Source organism: Solanum tuberosum, unplaced genomic scaffold, assembly GCF_000226075.1.
Source record: "Solanum tuberosum cultivar DM 1-3 516 R44 unplaced genomic scaffold, SolTub_3.0 scf00029, whole genome shotgun sequence".
NCBI lineage: Eukaryota > Viridiplantae > Streptophyta > Magnoliopsida > Solanales > Solanaceae > Solanum > Solanum tuberosum.
The window spans coordinates 1,394,893-1,409,898 of record NW_006238955.1 but is presented as its reverse complement, the minus strand read 5'-3'; positions in this window follow the sequence as shown (position 1 = coordinate 1,409,898).

Sequence of the window (15,006 nt, the reverse complement as noted above, 5' to 3'; positions counted from 1 at the left end):
TTGGAAAGGAATTGTCAATCATGCTAATTTTAGCTACTTCACATCCTTTAGGATCATAAATGAAGCATTGTTTGTCCTTAAAATTAAAAGAATAATTTTTATGAAGCAATTGAGCTACACTTAACAAGTTTTGAGATAAATTTGGCACATACAGAACATCATTAATAAATTTCGTACCTTCGTTAGTAGGCAATTTTATTGACCCTCTACCGTGAGCTTCCACCAATGCACCATTTCTAAGTTTCACTTTGGTTCTATCAGATTTTTCCAAGGTAACAAATAGATTTTCATCAACTGCCATGTGCCTTATGCACATGCTATCAACATACCATTTACATTGGTCAATATGTGATGTTTGTGAGGCCATGAAAACCTCCTCCTCTAATTTTCAAACTTGATGATCATTTGTGAAATTCACTCGATGGGAAGACTGGCCACTTTGATTTTGCTTTTGCCTACAATACTTCTCAATGTGACCATACTTCTTACAATAGCTACATTGAATAGGAGACCTCTTTGAATTCTGCCAACAATTCTTCTCTAAGTTGTTTCTCTTCTTACAAATGCCACAAGATGGAAATTTTCCTTTTATCGACAAATCACCTTGGTTTCCATCATATTTTACCTCTCCAGATTTATCCAACCAGACTTTTCTGCTTTCCTTTTGATGTTTGAATTTATGCCTTGCTTGAAAGGCATCTTCTACTATCCCTTCACTTCTCATAGTGATCTGTTGCTCTTGGACTTGAAATTGGAGATTAGTTCGGCTTTTGTAATAGTAGTCAAGTCACAAGACTCTTCAATAGCTGAGATTTTTTATTCAAACTTCCCTGGAAGGCTGACCAAATCTTCTCTACAACTATCTGATCTGGAAAGGTTTCACCTAGTATTCTTATCTGGTTCACAATCTCCATCAGCTTTGAAGAGTATTCTTTCACACTATTTGAGTCTTTCATCTTCAAAAGCTCAGACTCTCTCTTCAACGCTAAGAGTTTAACAGACTTTACTCTACTGTTGCCTTCAAACTCCTCCTTTAACTTATTCCAAGCCTCTTTAGTTGTTTCACAAGTCATAATCCTCGTAAACATCACGTTTGTAAGACTCAATGTATGCAAGTGAGAGCTCGTGGAGATCTAGTCACCAACTCATCATACTTCATAATTTCATTGAGAGTTACATTAACTCTAAATGGCTGGACAACAGGTTCTCCAAGCTCAACAACTTCCCATAAGTTGAGAGCCTTTAGATAAGCCTTCATTTTGATGGCCATATGTGATAATTTTCTCTGGTAAAAGTCAGAGGACCTGTCGTTGGTTGATTTTCAGGTGCCATGAATTTTTTCAGCAAGCAAATTCAAGAAAGAATGGAAAGTAGATGAGCGAAACAAACAAAATTTGATTCAGATCCCTTAGGAAATAGGCTCTGATACCATGTTACAACGAAAAGGAAGAACTTCAGGTCTACAAGGTGTAAATAGTAGGAAATCGCAGCTATAAATTGCTACAGAAAATCTGAAAGTGAAGAAGTAGGCTTAAGTTTTCTTGAGTTCAATTTTTTTTTCACTAGATGTTTCATTACATATGGTCTATTTATAGATAAAGTGTGATAATTACAACCACATAGTAAGCAAGATATCTCACACCAAACTATGTACATATGTGGCTCACTGACCACCACTCATTTTAAATTACTACATATCTTACTAGAAAATATCTACTCTCTGGGAGTTTCTAGAAAAAAACTTAATTTTCTAACATATCTACTACAAAATATCTCCAACCTAGGAGTTTCTAGACAAATCTTACTTTTCTAAGATATCTAATACAAAATATCTCCAATCTAGGAGTTTCTAGACAAATCTTAATTTTCTAACACTGTCAAGGCTTTAAAACCTGATTTTAAGTTTCAACTATCCAATAGGGGAAATTCCAATTAATCGATCACATTGTGTTATGCTCAAGAGCCTTGTTCTGGAACACAACACTCTTGTGGGGAAAATTCCTATCCAAGTTGTATCTCAGGAATAACAACCTGACATGACTCTTTCCAGGTTCTATTGGAAATCTTACATAATTAGATGAGTTGTATTTATCGTACAACAATCTAGAGGGACAAGTGCCAACTTCTTTAGCTCGATTGACCATGTTGAGGCTTCCTGGATTGTCACTAAATAGCTTATCCGGGGAGTTCCCTCCTCCATTGTACAATTTGTCATCCCTGGAACTAATATCACTTTCCTTTAACAACTTTTCTGGTAATCTCAGATTCGATTTAGGAAACTACTTCCCTAATCTCCTAATACTTTACTTGGCGAAATGTCAATTCATTGGTTCCATACCATCCTCTTTGGCCAATGCCTAAAAATGGCTAGAGATTGATTTTACTATAAACAATTTTACTGGAAATATACCCAAAGGGTTCCATAACTTGCGGAATTTGTTGTTTTTGGAGTAACCAACTCGGACACGGTAAGCATGATGGCCTTGACTTTGTAAATTCACTTACCAACTGCAAAAATCTACAAATTCTCCATTTTGGAGACAACAAGTTTGTAGCTACATTACCTCATTCACAGTCAACCTTTCTAGTCAGTTACAAGGCCTACACTTCTACAGAAACATAATTAGTGGAAGTAGACCCATAGAGATATCAAACCTTGTGAATTTGAATCTACTTGAGATGAGTAACAACAATCTTACAGGTAGCATTCCAGATTCTATTGGAAGACTGACAAACTTGGGAGGTCATCTTACTTATCTTGATTTCTCTCACAACGAACTCTTGGAAAATGTTGGGCCTTGGGGGAGATCTATTTGAAGAGAAACTCCCTCCAAGGAACCATTCCAATTGTAGAAGATTTTCCGGATATCCAATCCTTGGATCTTTCCCTAAATAATTTATCAGGCTTCCTTACTCTACTTGAACTTATCTTTTAACAATCCAAGGGGTGAGGTTCCTGTCACCGGAATATTTTCAAATTTGAAAGATCAACCAGCACCTGAAGATAGGTCTAAAGCTGCACGTTTCTACCCCAACATTTCTTATGAAGAGCTCCGCACTGCAACTGGTGGATTTTCTGCTGAAAATCTTATTTGCTTTGGCAATTTTGGAACAGTTTACAAGGGAACTTTTGCTTCTGATGGAACGGTTGTTGCTGTCAAAGTACTCAAACTCCATCATGAAGGTGCTTCAGAAGGCTTCTTAGCAAAAATGCTAGGCATCGAGAAACATAAGGCACTGGAACCTTGTCAAGGTCATCAGTGTATACTCAAGTTCTGATTTCAAGGGAAATGACTTTAAGGCTTTAGTCTTTCAGTTCATGCCAGAGAAGGAGATACATGAGAAGAGTAGCTTGACCATACTTCAGAGAATGAATATAATAATAGACGTGGCGTATGCACTTTATTATCTTAACCATGAGTGTCTGCGATGTGAAAGGACGACAAGACAGTTGTCAGAAAAGCTGCCACTTCTGATGTGGTAGGTGTATGTCCTTCCAGAGAGGCAGGCTCTCAGCCAATGGGCAGTCCCAAGGAGTTTGTATTCATTTTGATATAATCTCTCAGCACAAAACACAAACTCAAGACTTGGCAAATCAAAAACTCGGATTTTCTCTGAAAATTCACAAGCTTTAAAAGAAGGTCATCTTCAAGGAAGAACAATACTCATGCTCAACAAAGGGACCTGATAAAGTGTTGAAGCGTCTTTGTTGAGTTTGAGTTTTGTTAGTTTTTGCAACTTGAAAATTCTCAAGAACACTTGAAAAGACTCACTTTCAAGAAGTATTCTCCGGCAAGCACAACAAGGAACTGATCAAGCTGCAAGAATCTGAGTGTGTCTTAGGAGTTATACTTTCGTGCGTATATTGTAAATCTGTTTCTAGTCTATAAAGGATTCAGATCTTGTTTCGGTTTCTAAAAGTCTAAATCGTCTAGAGCTAGGTGGTTTAGTGGGCGGTGTTGTATCCGCTTAGAAAAATCTATATAGATCGGTGAGGGTTAGTATAGTGGGCAGTGTTGTATCTGCTCTGGCTCAACTAAGTGCTATGAGATATTGCTTAGAGTGGAGATTAGCAGGCTAATCTCATTTTGTAAACTGGCTTTTACTTTTGCTTGGAGTAGATTAGTGAAAGAAGTTTGAAAAGTCCTAGCAGGCCAGGTCGTGGTTTTACTCCCTTGAACAAGGACGTTTCCACGTAAAACACTTGTGCAGATCTTACTTTCAGCTGTTTATTTTCTGCACATTTTTAGTTACTGTTCTTGCTGAGACAAGGGACCTGGTCCCTGACTGACAGTGGACGCATACATTCCAACATGAAGGTTGCAACTTTGAATGTACTTCTAAATGCTCAAGCTTACATCAATCATCAGCAAAAAAGCCAAAAGACCTAATAAAAGCTGAGAATTTCAATCGGTTAACATTTATAATTTTTTAATCTAAACACTTTTTTCTTCATTATGCATTTAATTAATTAGACATTTTATAATATTTTAATTTAGAGTGAACACCTAATAGTTTAATTGTGAACATAAGCAAGGTTTGTTATGTTTTCAAATGCTTCGCTTATTAAAACTTATGTCATGACTTTCAGAATTTGGGAATTCCTCCTCTTATAGTCGTATGCATAACAAGAAGTTGTTGTCGAATAAAAGTAGTATTTTGTAAATGTTGAACAAAAAGTTGATCAATATATGTCTTCTTTAATATGGATAGAATATCATTGTCAATTTTATAGTATACACCTAGTAAGAAAGTAGTAATTATATTATGACGAATATAATTAATTATTACTGACATCAAAAGAATTGAATCAATATATATTAATTATAATTGCACCTACATGTATCCTTTCTTTGATTCAAGATTAGGATTTCTTTAACATAAGTATATTATTTGTATGGTTGAAATATAATCGTATTACGAAACATAATAAGAATCAATCTCTATTCAATTTCATACGAAAATTTGACATAAGAGTATTACTTGTATTGTTTAAGTATAATTACATTACGAAATATAATAAGAATCGATCCTTATAAAAGAACAAGGGACTTGATGTAAAAAGTTAAAATATGTAAAAGGTGTTAAAAAGTATAAGATCTAAATATCCTGGAAAATTATACAGACGATTTCTCAAATCTCAAAAGTCTTATTTCTATATCACGTTTCCTACAAACTATATTTTATGTATGTGAAATAATAAAATTGATAAAAAAAGAAGAAGAAGAGATAGTTGTAAATAGCATATCCATTATGTACCTGATGATGAGAAGTGAAGAGCGCATAGTTGCCAAATAAAATCTGAAATATAGAGAAATAAATAAGAATTAGTTAGCAAACTCAAGGAAATCTTCATATATTAAATATATATTGTTGAGAACTAAAATGAACATAAGAGGAATAAAGTAGTTACCAATCAACAATATATATTTATATATTCAAACTTTTATGGCATATAGCTGCTAATCTATATATTATATAAAGCTTAAAGATGAAAGATTAATGTGACCTGAGTTGTACAAAATCACTGCACATGCACTATATATTACTCCAATTCTATTTGACAAGGAACATGAAAAGTTCACATAACTTTTGGAAGCTCAAGGGAAAAATAGTAAATGTGAGATATGAAATAGTAGGATTGTAAATTGAGTTCAAGTAATCTGTATTAGGTTAATTAATGGGGAGATGAAAGATCTCTATCAATTAAATGTAGTTAAATTACTGATAAATAACTTTTTTAAATGATAAAATGATTACTCAACTTTTAACTATTTAATATTTTATTATTTACATGTTTTATAAAAAATTTATTTAGTCTAGGGGAAAAATGGTAATCCAACTTTAAATGTTGGAGCTTCCCACTTATAATAATATATGATATTCAAACTTAGAATGGGTTTTCCCCATCATTTCAGTTTATCTTATGACTTAGCTTCTGCATAGTATTTTCTTACTTCAGTTTACTTAGTATGCTTATGATATGCCAGCAGGGTTAGCTTGGGGTCACTATGTCACGCCCCGAGCCTACACCCTGGGCTGGACCGGCACTCGAAGACCATTGCTGGCCCCAGGCGAACCCTTGGCCTGGCTTTCTTAACTCAGCGGAAACCTAACTCAACAGAATAACTCAATACAATGAAAGGGTCATAAAACAACTTAACTGATAAAAACTGGCCAAAAAGGCAACTCGTGTCTCAAAATAGAATATTTACATATATACATAGATGAGAGACTCAATACTAACTGACTGATTGTCTATGAAGCCTCTATAACACTGGAATGGATGTTGGGACATACCCCGCAACATTCTAATAAGACAAAACTAAGAGCACAAAATAACAGAGTCCTCCGAAAAGCAAGGAGGCTCACCACTGACTCTGGAGTGCTCAACTGTATCAATGGCGTGCTGGATGCTGATCCTGGGTACCTACGTCTATATCGTCATAAGATGAAGGACAACTGGCATCAGTACATTGAATGTACGAGTATGCGAGCTGGAAAGCTAAGCAACATAGGCTAGAAGGAATCTAGAAGAAACTGAATAACTTACCTGGCTCAACTCAACTCAACCTAACTGACTCATTTCAATAAAACGCAATTTAAAACAAGAGCATTATAAAGAAAAAAACTATTTAAAACCTGCTATAAACTCTGTGTGTATACAAAGATACAATAAGCCTGAGATGTATATAGAAATACAAATGAACTGATGTATATAAAAATACAATAATTGTTATGGGAGTTTCTCTAACCGATAACCATCACATAAGAGCTATAGTGATGATACAACGATCAACATCACACTGCCAGAGCATCTTGTACCCGGCCAAAGGTATAGGACCAAAACTGACTAATGGATCCACTAGTCTAATTTGAAAAGGATTCATCTAAAAAGTATGAACCTCTTCTACCCATGATGGCTACATGGTTCTATGGGGGCTATGGGTTCTTTGAACGATCCCCCAATTTGGTGCTCAATACTACTCCCAAAAAATGTACTGGCTCTTATGTTTTTAAAACATATTTCTTTCTGCTGATTTGGGATAATTACTCAAAAATTTAGCTCAAAGGCTATCTTGGAAATCTCAGTTTCCTCTCTTGCTTCATTTAGAAAGCGATTACTCTTTTTCTGGACAACTAGCCCGAAGGCTCTTTGGAAATCTCAGTTCTCAATCTTGTTTAAATGTGAAAACATTTCTTTAAAACTCCTTTGGGAATACATAGTTCCCTAATAACTTTTGAGAAATGAACTCAAATTTCTACTCTTTACTTAACTTGAAACTTGAGTCTTAAAATGAAGTTAAAACGTTCAATAAAGACTCTTGAACAACTTTAGAGTCTTATTTCTTAACTCCTAAGATTGACTCTAATTCACTTGACTTTGATCCAAACTTTCCTCGAATTGGATTATGAATTCAAGGGTAATGATCTCATGTTTATGGATGAATTCTTGACGTTTAGATGTACCTTGGAGTGTTGGAAACAACTATAAAACATAGGTACATTACCAAGGAACATGCATGAAAAAGTGGGGAATAAATAGGAAAACTTGGCGTCCTTAGCGCTCTGAGAGGCGCGGAGCGCCAGCCCTCAAGCTTCAGAGGGGCCTACTGGGCGCTCTGCTAGGCGCGCCGCTCCATGGGCTAGACTTCAGAGTCCTTTTTGGGGGGCGCTGGCTGGCGCGACTCCCCAGCCCTTTTCCCCGAAAACTCGACTTTTCTCCTTCATTTTTCCAACTCTAAACGTCCTTAACCTCAAAGGTTCCAGACCCAAACACTTAGAATTATAAAGACCCTTAATATACAATAGATTCAACTCAAAAACACAACCAGAAACATGTCCCAAATCAACAAGAACTTCAACACAATCACAAGACTTCAACAACCACAACAGCAATGCTTCAACAAACACAACCAAATCTTTTCTTGGAAATTAATGCGAGTTTGGCGTGTGGGGGAATGAACCAACCCAACACTATGATATCACATACCTTAATAGGGATCACCCTCAACGAAATCCACGACGATCTTGACGAATCCTTGCTTCTTCTTCTCTTTCTTCTCTTCTTTCCTTTTCTTTCAAGAACCCTAACTCTCACTTTTAAAAGGGAAAACCTGATTTAAAATAAGTCTAAAACCTGACTATATCCAAAAGAAATGGCTAGGGAAAAGACCAAAATACCGTTACAAAATCGGACTAAACTGCCCTGCCAACAGCCCAACTTCCAAAGGGCATAACTCACTCATACGAACTCGGAATCGAGAAAACTTGACGGCATTGAAAAGATCATCCCAAGGGATTTCCAAACATAACTGGAAATATACCTAACTCATCCTGAGCTCGGAGTTATGACTGTTCAAAGATGGCCAAAAACTCACTTTTTCCCATACTTGACCAAATTTCCAGATTTTGAATTGTTTCCAAAAAAATGACTATTTCCAATTTCCAGTTTCTTCATAGCTATTTTAAATTGCCAGATGTTACAATATCTCCCCATTGGAAACATTCGCCTTTGAATGAGATTACTCTTACTAGGCTAAGGGTGTAACATTAAACGCAAACACCCAACTAGCAACAATGCAAACACAATCAACAACAACAACATGCTCATTATAATTTAAGAGCACTAAGAAGGAAATTAATACCTTGATCTGCATTTCCTCCGGATTCAAAGAGATATGAATATCTCTTCTTCATGTCCTCTTCGTCTTCCCAAGTAGCTTCCTCAACAATTTGGTTCCTCCAAAGGACCTTGACTGAGGCTACCTCTTTCGTTTTCAACCTACGAACTTGGCGATCTAAAATCTGTACAGGAATCTCCTCATAAGATAAGTTATCCTTGATCTTGATACTTTCAGTCGGCAGGATCAATGAAGGATCGCCTATGCACTTCTTCAACATGGAGATGTGAAATACCGGATGAACCGCTGCTAATTCCTGTGGTAGCTCCAACTCATAAGCAACATTGCCAATCCTCTTGGCTATGCGGTAAGGTCCAATATACCGGGGACTAAGTTTCCCTTTCTTACCGAACCTCATAACCCCCTTCATGGGTGAAACCTTCAAATAAACCCAATCGTCTATCTCAAACTCTAACGCCCTTCTTCTAACATCAGTGTAGGATTTCTGGCGACTCTGTGCCGTTTTCAACCTCTCTTGAATCACTTTCACCTTTTCCAAAGCTTGGTGGACTAAATCTGGTCCTATCAACCCTGCTTCACCAACTTCAAACCATCCAATAGGAGATCTACATCTTCTCCCATAAAGAGCTTCGTATCGAGCCATCTGGATGCTAGAGTGATAACTGTTGTTGTAGGCAAACTCAATGAGAGGTAGGTGATCATCCCAATTACCCTTGAAATCGATCAGACATGCCCTCAACATATCTTCTAAAGTCTGAATAGTGAGCTCTGCTTGCCCATCATTCTGAGGATGAAAGGAAGTACTTAAGTTCACTTATGAACCCAAGCCTTTTTGAAAAGATTTCCAAAATTGTGCAGTAAACTGTGCACCTCTATCTAAAATAATGGAGACTGGGACTCCATGAAGTCTCACTATCTCTTGAATATATAACTTGGCATAATCTTCTGCTGAATGGGTAGTCTTTACCGGTAGAAAATGGGATGACTTCATCATTCTGTCGACAATTACCCAAATAGAATCATGTTGTTTGCGAGACCTTGGCAACCCTGTGATAAAATCCATATTCATCATCTCCCACTTCCATTCTGGAAGTTCTATCCTCTGAGCTAAACCACCGGGCCTTTGGTGTTCAACTTTCACTTGCTCGCAATTTGGACACTTAGCAACAAATTCTGCAGTGCCTTTTTTCATGCCATTCCACCAATAAACTTCTCTCAAGTCATGATACATCTTTGTGGAACCCGGATGAATGGAATATCTGGAGCTATGAGCTTCTTCCATAATCTTCTCTTGGAGTCCATCCACCATAGGTACACACGATCTACCTTGAAATCTCAATACACCATCTCCCCCTTGTTCAAAAGTCAATACATTTTGCTTTTGATCATTTGCCTTCAACTCAAGCAAAATGGGATCTTGGTCTTGTTTCTCTTTCACTTCTGACACTAATGTGACTCGGCCCCGTTCGTCACCGCTATTCCTCCTTTTGCACAATCTATAAGTCTGACTCCCAGGCGTGCCAGTCTGTGCACATCTTTTGCTAACTTTATCTTTCCTTCTTCAATATGGGTGGTGCTACCCATAGACAACCTGCTTAAAACATCATCAACAACATTAGCCTTACCTGGGTTGTAAAGAATACTCAGGTCATAGTCCTTAAGTAATTCTAACCACCTCCTCTGTCTGAGATTAAGCTCTTTCTGAGTAAGCACATATTGAAGACTCTTGTGATCAGTGAATATAACAACATGCACACCATACAAGTAATGAAGCCATATCTTCAAAGGGGACACTACAACAGCCAACTCTAAGTCATGGGTTGGGTAGTTCTTCTCATGAACTTTCAACTATCTGGAGGCATAAGCTATAACTTTGCCATTCTGCATTAAGACACAACCCAAACCAACTCTAGATGCATCACAATGCACCACAAAACCTTGAGTACCTTCTGGTAAGGTCAAAACTGGAGCAGTAATCAACCTCTTTTTCAATTCCTGAAAGCTTTTCTCACAAGCTTCAGACCATTGAAATTTCACTCTCTTCTGAGTCAACTTGGTCAAAGGAGATGCAATAGATGAGAACCCCTCTACAAACCTTTTATAATAGCCAGCTAAACCCAAGAAACTCCTAATATCAGCTGGAGATGTTGGTCTAGGCCAATTCTGCACTGGCTCAATTTTTCGAGTATCAACTTTAACTCCCTCACCAGACACAATGTGGCCTAGGAATGCCACAGACTCAAGCCAAAACTCACACTTAGAGAACTTGGCATACAACTCCTTATCTTTCAAAGTTTGAAGAACTATTCTGAGATGACTAGCATGATCTTCTTCATTCCTTGAATAGATTAGTATGTCATCAATGAAGACGATAACAAACATATCTAAATAAGGTCTGAAGACTCTATTCATAAGGTCCATGAAAGCTGCTAGTGCATTGGTCAAACCAAAGGACATGGCCAAAAACTCGTAATGACCATATCTGGTTCTGAAAGCTGTCTTTGGAATATCACATTCCCTTACTCTTAGTTGATGATAGCCCGATCTAAGGTCAATCTTCGAAAAACAAGTGGCACCTTAAAGCTGATCGAAAAGATCGTCAATCCTCGAAAGAGGGTACTTATTCTTGATGGTAACCTTGTTCAACTAGCGGTAATCTATACACATCCTAAGGGAACCATCTTTATTTCTCACAAACAAAACCGGAGCGCCCCAGGGTGAGACACTCGGTCAAATGAAAACCTTATCTAGAAGATCTTTCAACTACTCTTTCAATTCTTTCAACTCTGCTGGTGCCATTCTATAAGGCGGGATAGAGATGGGACGAGTATCAGGAATAAGATCTATGCCGAACTCTATCTCTCTCTCAGGAGGAATTCTGGGTAGGTCATCAGGAAAAACTTCTTGAAACTCTCTTACTATAGGAACTGACTGAAAATGAGGTATCTCAACACTAGAGTCATTAACTCGGACTAAGTAATAAACACAACCCTTCGAAACTAACTTTCTCGCCTTAAGGTACGAAATGAAACGACCCTTAGGCACTGCTGAACTACACCTCCATTCTATAACTGGCTTATTCGGAAACTGAAACTTGACCACTCGAGTTCTACAGTCTAATGATGCATAATAGTTATGAAGCCAATCCATACCTAAATTGACATCAAAATCTACCATGTCTAACTCAACCAAATCAGCCATGGTGCTCTTGTGATTGATGGAAATAGGACAATCATGATAAACTCTTTCTGCTAGAATAGACTCCCCAACAGGTGTAGAAACACAAAAGGGTTCACAAAGTCTTTTAGGAAGAACATCAAACTTATTTGCAACATAAGGAGTTACAAAATATAAACTTGCTCCTGGGTCTAGCAAAGCATATACATCGAAAATAAAGACTTTGATCACACAAGTGACAACATTTGGAAAGTTCTCCTGCTCGTGGCGACTGGTGATTGCGTAGAGGCAGTTTGCTCCTCCACCGATACTAGAAGTAACTCCTCTAGGTGCCGTCTAGTCTAGTGGAACAACTGAAGAAGACTGTGCTCTATTGCCCCCATTACCCTGCCTGTTCTTTGGTATTGCCCCCATTACCAATGGAGCCCTCATGACAAATACCTGAGTGGTTCCTACCACACTTGGCGCAGGCAGGAGGCTTACTACCCCCTTGCGCCACACTACCCGAAGATTGTGCTAGTCTAGCCTTCAAATTCAGGCCATTAAAATCACCTCTGAATCTGGGTGCAAGTGCCCTAGCAGATGATGGAGCAGGTCCCTTTTGCCTTTGTTGAAAGGACAGACGGTTCACATTACCTTTCTGCTGCTCGAACTCATTACCGGTATTAGCTCTCTTATTTCTGAACTCTTCCCTGTCCCTCAGCTTCTCTTCCTCAACCTGTTGCACATAAACCATCAACCTTGATATGTCCATGTCCCCGATAAGCATTGCAGCCCTATCTTTCTTACTCGACAGACGAGACAACCCAGCTAGAAACAAGCTCATTCTACTCCTCATGTCCGCAACCATCTCCGGGGCATAACGGGAGAGTTGGGTGAACTTCAACCAATACTCATGAACACTCAAAGACTCTTGCTTAAGTGTGAGGAACTCACGTACCTTGGGCTCTTTCAATTCTCGAGGAAAGAAACGCCCCAAGAAAGCTTCCTCAAAATAGGCCCAACTCGCAGGTGGTGCATTCTCAACTCTACCCCCTTTCCACTGGTCGAACCAAGTTCTAGCAACATCCTTCAATTGATACGCAGCTAGTTCAACCTGCTCAGTATCTGCCACATGCATCACATCAAAAATCTTGTTCAGATCCTCAATGAAGTCCTCTGGATCCTCAATAGTGCTCGAACCCATGTAACTCGGAGAATTCATCCCCAAGAACTCACGAATCCTTGAAGTGTCAGCTCCTTCATGTGGACCTCCCCTTTGCTGACCAATCTAATTAGTTACAACTTGACTCAAAATTCTAATTCCCTCTCTGAACTCTGCATTAGAAACTTCCCCTTATGGTTGCACTCCCGGGGAATTAGGTAACTCTTGCTCATCGACATAACGTCTAGGAAGACGTCCTCTGCCAACTCTTCGTAGAGGCATGATTATCTTAAATAAGCATAAGCATGAATTAGAAAGAAACTTTTTAGAGATAAACTCTAACGCACGAGATGAGTGTGAAAGAAGTGAGAAATCTTCCTAAGTGTCGTAGCCTCCCAATTATAGATGTGGCGCGCTTCACACCAATAACTAGGACTCTACAGCCACGGGTTCATAGACTCCCTAGGACTCTTGAACTCTGTGCTCTGATACCAAGTTTGTCACGCCTCGAACCTACACCTTGGGCGGGACCGGCACTCGAAGACCATTACTGGCCCCAAGCGAACCCTTGGCCTAGCTTTCTTAACTCAGCGGAAACCTAACTCAACAGAATAACTCAATACAATGAAAGGGTGATAATACAACTTAACTGATAAAATCTGGCCAAAAAGTCAACTCGTTTCTCAAAATAGAATATTTACATATATACATAGATGAGAGACTTAATACTAACGGACTGACTTTCTATGAAGCCTCTATAACACTGAAATGGATGTTTGGATAGACCCCACAACATCCTAATAAAACAAAACTAAGAATACAAAATAACAGAGTCCTCCGGAAAGCAAGGAGGCTCACCATTGACTCTGGAGTGCTCAGTTGTATCAACGGCGTGCTGGATGTTGATCCTGGGTACTTGCGTCTGCATCGTCATAAGATGCAGGACAACTTGCATCAGTACATTGAATGCACGAGTATGCGAGCTGGAAAGCTAACCAACATAGGCTAAAAGGAAATCTGGAAGAAACTGAATAACTTACCTGGCTCAACTCAACTCAACCTGACTGACTCATTTCAATAAAACGCAATTTAAAACAAGAGCATTATAAAGAAAAGAAACTGTTTAAAACTTGCTATAAACTGTGTGTATAAAAAGATACAATAAGCCTAAGATGTATATAGAAATACAAATTAACTGATGTATGGAAAAAATACAATAATTGATGTGGAGTTTCTCTAACCGACAACCATCACATAAGAGCTATAGTGATGATACATCGATCAACCTCACGCTGCCAGAGCATCCTGTACCCGGCCAAAGGTATAGGACCTGAACTGCCTAATGGATCTACTAGTCTAATTTGAAAATGATTCATCTAAAAAGTATGAACCTCTTCTACCCATGATGGCTACATGGTTCTATGGGGGCTATCGGTTCTTTGAATGTTCCCCCAATTCGGTGCTCAATACTACTCCCAAAAAATGTACTTGCTCTTATGTTTTTAAAACATATTTCTTCCTGCTGATTTGAGATAATTACTCAAAAACTTAGCCTAAAGGCTACCTTGGAAATCTCAGTTTCCTCTCTTGCTTCATTTAGAAAGCGATTACTCTTTTTCAGGAAAACTAGCCCGAAGGTTCTTTGGAAATCTCAGTTCCCAATCTTGTTTAAATGTGAAAACATTTCTTTAAAACTTCTTTGGGAATACATAGTGCCCTAATAACTTTTGAGAAATGAACTCAACTTTCTACTCTTTACTTAACTTGAAACTTGAGTCTTAAAATGAAGTTAAAACGTTCAATAAAGACTCTTGAACAACTTTAGAGACTTGCTTGGACTTACTTCTTAACTCCTAAGATTGACTCTAACTTTACTTGACTTTGATCCAAACTTTCCTCGAATTGGATTATGAATTCAAGGGTAATGATCTCATTTTTATGGATGAGTTCTTGACATTTAGATGTACCTTGGAGTTTTGGAAACAACTATAAAACATAGGTACATTACCAAGGAACATGTATGAAAAAGTGGGGAATGAA